This window comes from Bubalus bubalis, chromosome 16 (assembly GCF_019923935.1).
Source record: "Bubalus bubalis isolate 160015118507 breed Murrah chromosome 16, NDDB_SH_1, whole genome shotgun sequence".
Classification (NCBI taxonomy): domain Eukaryota; kingdom Metazoa; phylum Chordata; class Mammalia; order Artiodactyla; family Bovidae; genus Bubalus; species Bubalus bubalis.
This window is the reverse complement of record NC_059172.1, coordinates 68,418,586-68,424,585: the sequence shown is the minus strand read 5'-3', so window position 1 is coordinate 68,424,585 and position 6,000 is coordinate 68,418,586. Positions and strand designations below refer to the sequence as shown.

General features: G+C 42.7%; 1 protein-coding gene across 6 annotated transcripts in view; it reads left to right on the top strand.

Moving 5' to 3' along the window:
- Nucleotides 1-240: 240 nt before the first annotated feature.
- ELMOD1 (ELMO domain containing 1) overlaps nucleotides 241-6,000 on the top strand; it is an 85,043-nt gene continuing 79,283 nt past the window's right edge. For 3 of the 6 annotated variants that reach the window (XM_044929778.2, XM_025266953.3, XM_025266955.3), the window contains exon 1: nucleotides 241-378. The gene's annotated coding sequence lies outside the window, so the exon portion shown is untranslated. Of the gene's footprint in view, nucleotides 379-991; nucleotides 1,031-6,000 lie in introns of those variants that run through there. The other 3 variants (XM_025266951.3, XM_045163004.1, XM_045163003.1) reach the window with 3 other exon arrangements.

The following is a 6,000-nucleotide window of genomic DNA, read 5'->3' as shown; positions in this document are numbered from 1 at the left end:
GGTCTGCAGATTTAACCCTTCCCCTCCAGACGCCCGCGCTCCCTCCCCCGCGACTGGGCATGCTCAGTGGCCTCCCGGGTTGTGCTTCCAGGGAAACCTCCGCACGCCCTACCCGGGGCTGCTCTCGGTTGCCTGCTCGCCGCCCGCCGCCTGGGGCCCATCCCAGCTTGCTCAGCTCCTAGCGACCCAAATTCCGGCCCTGCCCCCGCCCCGCCCGCGTCCGCAGCTAGTGCGGCAGCCCTGATCCAGGCTCCGCGCTGGGACCGACCTCGTCCAGCGCCGGGCGGAGCGCGCAGCCGGAGCGCTTGGGAGAGCAGAGATGGAGATCCGACTGCCGCACGCCGGGACCTGCTGAGCTTCTGCGGCCGCAGAGTTCACGTGAGTAGCGGCGTCCTGGGGCGACCCACCGGGAGCGGAGAGGAGAGGCGCGAATGCCCTTGAAGAGGAGCGAGGTGGCGGCGAGGACGCGAGGCATCGCGCGAGCTGTGCAGCATGTGGGGCGCAGCAGGAATGTTGCGGGTGTGGGAGGAGGGTGTTGGAATGAAAAGTGCATACTACCTCGGTGCAGGGGCTTCGTGGTCATTGAGGACCGTCATCTGTCCCCTCATCTTGCCACCCCAAGTTAGCACCCGGGGGATGCAGGTAGGCAGGAGAAGCTGTTTACATCTTGGCTGGGGCGCTAATCACCTATTGACCGAACGCCGAAGGCTTTTGAGGAGGCATGGTCGGCAGAGACCAAAATAGGAGCGGAGACAAGGGCGGCCGGGCAGGGCGAGTGGCCCGTCGGGGTCTCGGGGCCCCTTGCCCCACGGCCTGAGGCCCCAGGGGCAGTGCAGGACTTCGGGTTGGCGGGCCGCAGAGCTGGAGGATCATCAGCGCCCGGAACCCGGGGACCTGTCTTAGGAGCTGACGCTCGGTGCCTCCTACTACCAGGAAACCATTCACTTATGAGAACATCTCTTTCCTAGGCAGGTAGAATTGAACAGGCGACTGGGGAGCGACGGCTGACAGAGCTATTAAAAGCAAAACAGTTAAGTGTGGTGGTGAGCTGTGCGATTGTGAGTGCCTTTCGCCGCCCCCCCCCTCCCGCGCCCCTCAAGTGTGGGTGCTTCTATTCACCGTGTTTCCTCCCCACCTGTAAGTGGCGAGTCCGGTAACACACCTTATAAATATTTCAGGAACGACCTCGTAGGCTCGGTTGCTTCAGATCAAGTTTAATGAATATGTTTGTCAGCCTTTATGCTCTGCACAGGCAGGTAGAAGCCCCGTGCCTCAGTTTGCCAGATCTCATCCCTTTCCTATACCAACTAGGAAAAAGATACTGCCAACCCCACGGTGAGCTTTAGATTGGTACCGTAAATTTGAGTTTGTCGTTCGGAGAGACCAGTCTTGGGCAGATATCCAAGCGTTGTTCTGCATCTCTGCAGTGTGCGTGTTGAGCCTGGAGCTTGACAAACCGGAGCTTCCAATATGGTGGAAAGCAGGTAATATGCTTATGTTGGAATAAACGTCTTAATTCATTATCATCTCAAGACACCAAGTAGTTACACAGAATTAGTCATTCTCTTCCTAGAAGTTGAATCTGAGATCTAGTTCAAATTTTGAGAAAGGCAAAATTTGTATCCCTCTACAACTGGGAGGCAGTTCTCTCTCCTAAATTCTTCCATGGGAATAAGAAATGAAGGTCTTTTCCATAATCACTGTCAAGAATAAGGAAACAACACAGTAATGTAGGAAACTTTCAGGATTGGAACAAGCTGTAGGGCATCTTTCCTCACACTTTGGGTTATAACTTCCACTATAACACACACACCATTAATGCACTACAGTGGTTACTCCTTTGCTGAAGAAACCTGCTTTTTCCTCCCTTAGTGGGACTCTTAGTATGTCTCTAAACAACTTGTGAGGAATTCCTCTGTTGACCAAGATTTCAAGCCTCTAAGATTTACATTATGCTGAAAGAGACAAGTCTCTTCTCTTGTAAGACCATACACATTGAAGCTGAACAATTCGGTGTACAGATATTTATCATTTAGAGAAGACTTTTCTAGCAAAGACCCACTGCAGTTACATCACAGGCTCCACCTCCACCTCCCAGGCTGCTTCTCCCCAGCCTGTTAGTGAGGACAGTATGTCTCACTGTGCTTGATGAAGAAAAGGAATCCCCGAATGAAAGACATATATTTCTCATATTGTGTTTTCAAAATTAAAATTTCAAAAAAATTTTCATTATTAATACATAAATGCAAGGACTTCATTCAGAAATAGTATTGATAATGACTCTGAATATCAGCTTTTCAAGAAATCTGGGGCAACATTACAGTATTCTCTGTGCTGAAATTATTGATAGATGGTATTAGAAGGGAATTCTATGAAATTAACAAAATAAGTAAAAATTTTGCATAAGAAACAGCATTTCCTAAAGTATGTTACTGACTTGCTCAGAAAGTAACCCAGTATCATTAACAGACATAAAATATGGCCAGTTGAGAAGTTTGCAGAGCTCAGATACAAGCCTCCAGGTGCTCTAAAGAAGCATTCTTTGAGTCCTGTGAGAATTTTTAGAGTCACTGGTAAAGCTGTCAGATTTGGCAAATAAAAATATAAGCTGCTCATGAGTTAAATTTGAATTTCAGATAAACAATGAATAATTGTTTTTAGTACAAGTATATCCCATGCACAATTTGAGGTATACTTATACTAAAAAATGTTTTATTTGTTGTTCATCTGAAATTCAGTTTTGACTGAGCTGCCTGTATTTTATCTGGCAACTCTATAGTCACTGGAAATGTTTCGGTCCTCTTTTTGGGGTCACTGTGTTTTGAAAAATGAAAGTGGAGCAGAAATCATATGCTTTTCTATAGACAATCTGGGACAAGTCCAATTCTGGCTCAAGCTATTGAAAATAACTCATGCTTAAAAGTGAGATGCATACACATTCTGATTCACCTTGTTGTACAGCAGAAACTAATACAACATTGTAAAGCAATTATTTTCCAATTAAAAAAAATTTTTAAATACTTTTAAAAAGTGAATCCTTCAACACATCTCTGCTTGCTAGATTTAGTGAGAGGTGCCAAAAGATACAAAGATGAGTAAGGGAAGTGGGGGTAGAGGAAGAGCTCTGTATCATAAGATATGAGACTTCCAGAGTCCACTCGAGGAGCCTGGGAAAGCCACTGAATTCTGCTTAGTGGCTCTAGTCAAAAATGATGAGCAGTTTTGACAGGTCTGACCTTGAATGAGCGAGATCTTACCCTGGGAGGTAAGGAATAAAGAAATTCATACCTTTATACCTAATGGAGTGGAGCTAGAGGTTGACGGCCTCAGTCAGAGGACAAAGAAGCCTGCTGAGAATGAGGAAAATGAAAAGGGAATGCTAAAGGACATTAAATAGCTGGTGATGGGAATGGAAAAGGGAGCTGAAAAGGGACAAGTCCAAGGATTGGTAAATGGTACTTGGGTGAATGCATCTCACTGCATTAAAAAAATAGTTCGTTTGCCTTTTGACTAATACTTAAAGGGCTTCTTCACAGTTCTGCTACCTTCCTGGTTTCCTCAGGTAAAAAAAATCATCATCAAACAAATCTGGTATATAGCATTTTAAAGTTTTGTTATTTTTATGTAAAAGATGATATTTAAATTTGATATTTGTGATGCTGATCAATATTTGGTTGCTTTTGCCCAAATTCCTGAAATAAGATAAGCAGATGTTTTGGCTTTAGCAAGTCTGTTGCTTCAGATAGGAAAAGATACTAAATTGCAATCATTTTCTGATTTAGTCCAGCTATCTTTAAGGAAGCAGATTCTGATAATGGAAAAAAATGTAGATTTTACAGAAATAGAACTATATGAAAATGCCCATATGCTTATAGTACTAGAAAATACCTACTCAGAATATTTCAAATGTAATTTATTCCAAAAACACACCACTTATATTTATGTCTTTGAAGACCCAGTGGGTACTTTCACTATTGATCATTATAGGAATTTTCCAGGGAAGTTGAAGATCAAACCACTATGGTCCAAATAGAGAACAGAAAATCTCCTTTTTCTGAAGATTCCTGTTTGCCAGTCTCAAGCAAATGATGGTAGAGTGCCATCCTAGATTTCATGTCTGTTAACAGATATAGTTATCTCTAGGGACCATCTTCAGAAAAGCTTCATATAATTGAATATCCATGCAGTGCTGTGCTATGCTTGGTAGTTCAGTCGTGTCCAACTATTTGGGACACCATGGACTGCAGCCTGCCAGGCTCCTCTGTCCATGGGGATTCTCCAGGCAAAAATGCTGGAGTGGGTTGCCATGCCCTTCTCCAGGGGATCTTCCCAAGCCAGGGATTGAACCCAGGTCTCCCCCATTACAAGCAGATTCTTTACCGTCTGAGCCACCGGGCCCAAGAATGCTAGAGTAGATAGCCTACCCCTTCCTTCAGGGGATCTTCCTGACCCAGGAATCGAACCGGGTCTCCTGCATTGCAGGTGGATTCTTTACTAGCTGAGCTACCAGTGAAGCCCTGAGTATCCATATGTATGGTTAAATTTCTACTTTATATTACAGTAAATAAGTATATAAAATATAAACTTTAAATTACAGTAAGTTTTTTAAATCACAGAATTACTCTATGCTAAAATGCGTAGTGAAGCAGTCAATTCAGGTTTTTCCTTATCAAATGATTATTCCTTAAAAATAGAACAGAAAACACTCTATTTCAAGTATTTATATTGTTCTTCTTTGTAGTGTCTGGCAAACATATCCTGCCTTATAATTCTGATAGTACATGAGAAAAAGAGTGATCAAAGACATCTTGAAGTTGCCAAAATCTCAAAGCAATTAGACTACAGTTTCTGTTTTCAGCAGGGTTTCACTTATTAAAGTGATATGACTTACTAAAGAAAGCCTTACTTCAGTGATCTCTAAAGACAGCTTATGCGAACTGTCACCCATAAAGAGCTTTAACTGAAATTGTGTGCTCAGTTCACATTCTAAGTCTTCAGTAAATAGTCTGAATTTAGAGACTCTGAAGACAGTATGTTTTTGCATCCCAGGAACTTTTAGCCCTCCAGTTCATTTATGCTGACCATGAGCAAGTCTTATTTAACATCAGTTTCTGTGCTGAAAAATGAAAGATATACACATTTCAAAAGAGAATATTGTGTCAACTCCAATCATCTTTGTCTATAAAATAAACATTAACTGTGTTCTAAGGGATAAATAACTTCAATCTCAAAGTAATTAGACAATTTCTATATTGTCTGTGTACAATCTGTAATGTTTTTGATGCCACCAGAATAATTCAGAATTTGCTATGTTTAATCTTTTGCTTTTTTTTAATATAAATCAGATGATTGTGGTAAATGTTTAAGGAGAGCTCATTGCTGCTGCTGCTGCTAAGTTGCTTCAGTAGTGTTCGACTCTGTGCTACCACATAGACGGCAGCCCACCAGGCTCCCTCATCCCTGGGATTCTCCAGGCAAGAACACTGGAGTGGGTTGCCATTTCCTTCTCCAATGCATGAAAGTGAAAAGTGAAAGTGAAGTGCTCAGTCATGTCCGACTCTTAGTGACCTCATGGACTGCAGCCTACCAGGCCTCTCCATCCATGGGATTTTCCAGGCAAGAGTACTGGAGTGGGTTGCCATTGTCTTCTCCAAGGAGAGCTCATTAAGCCCCCTTAAAATCAGTTTCAAACAAGCTAATGACTACAGATTCAAAAGTCTTTACATAACTTTTAAATGTAGTTTCCATTTTAATTATTGGGATTGGGACTTTGTTGATTAGAATGTGTGGTATAAGGTCTTATTTCAGCTGATATGACTCTCAGTCCTTTTTCCCTTGTATAAATAAAGCTACCATATGTTTAGAAGCTTTCATTCATGATGAAACTAATAACTTATTTATACCACGGCTGCTTTTTGGTTTAGCAAATGTCATCAATGATAACATAAACTCTGTTCCCTATTTTTTGTTTTTTACATTACAGTTTGGCATTATAAATAT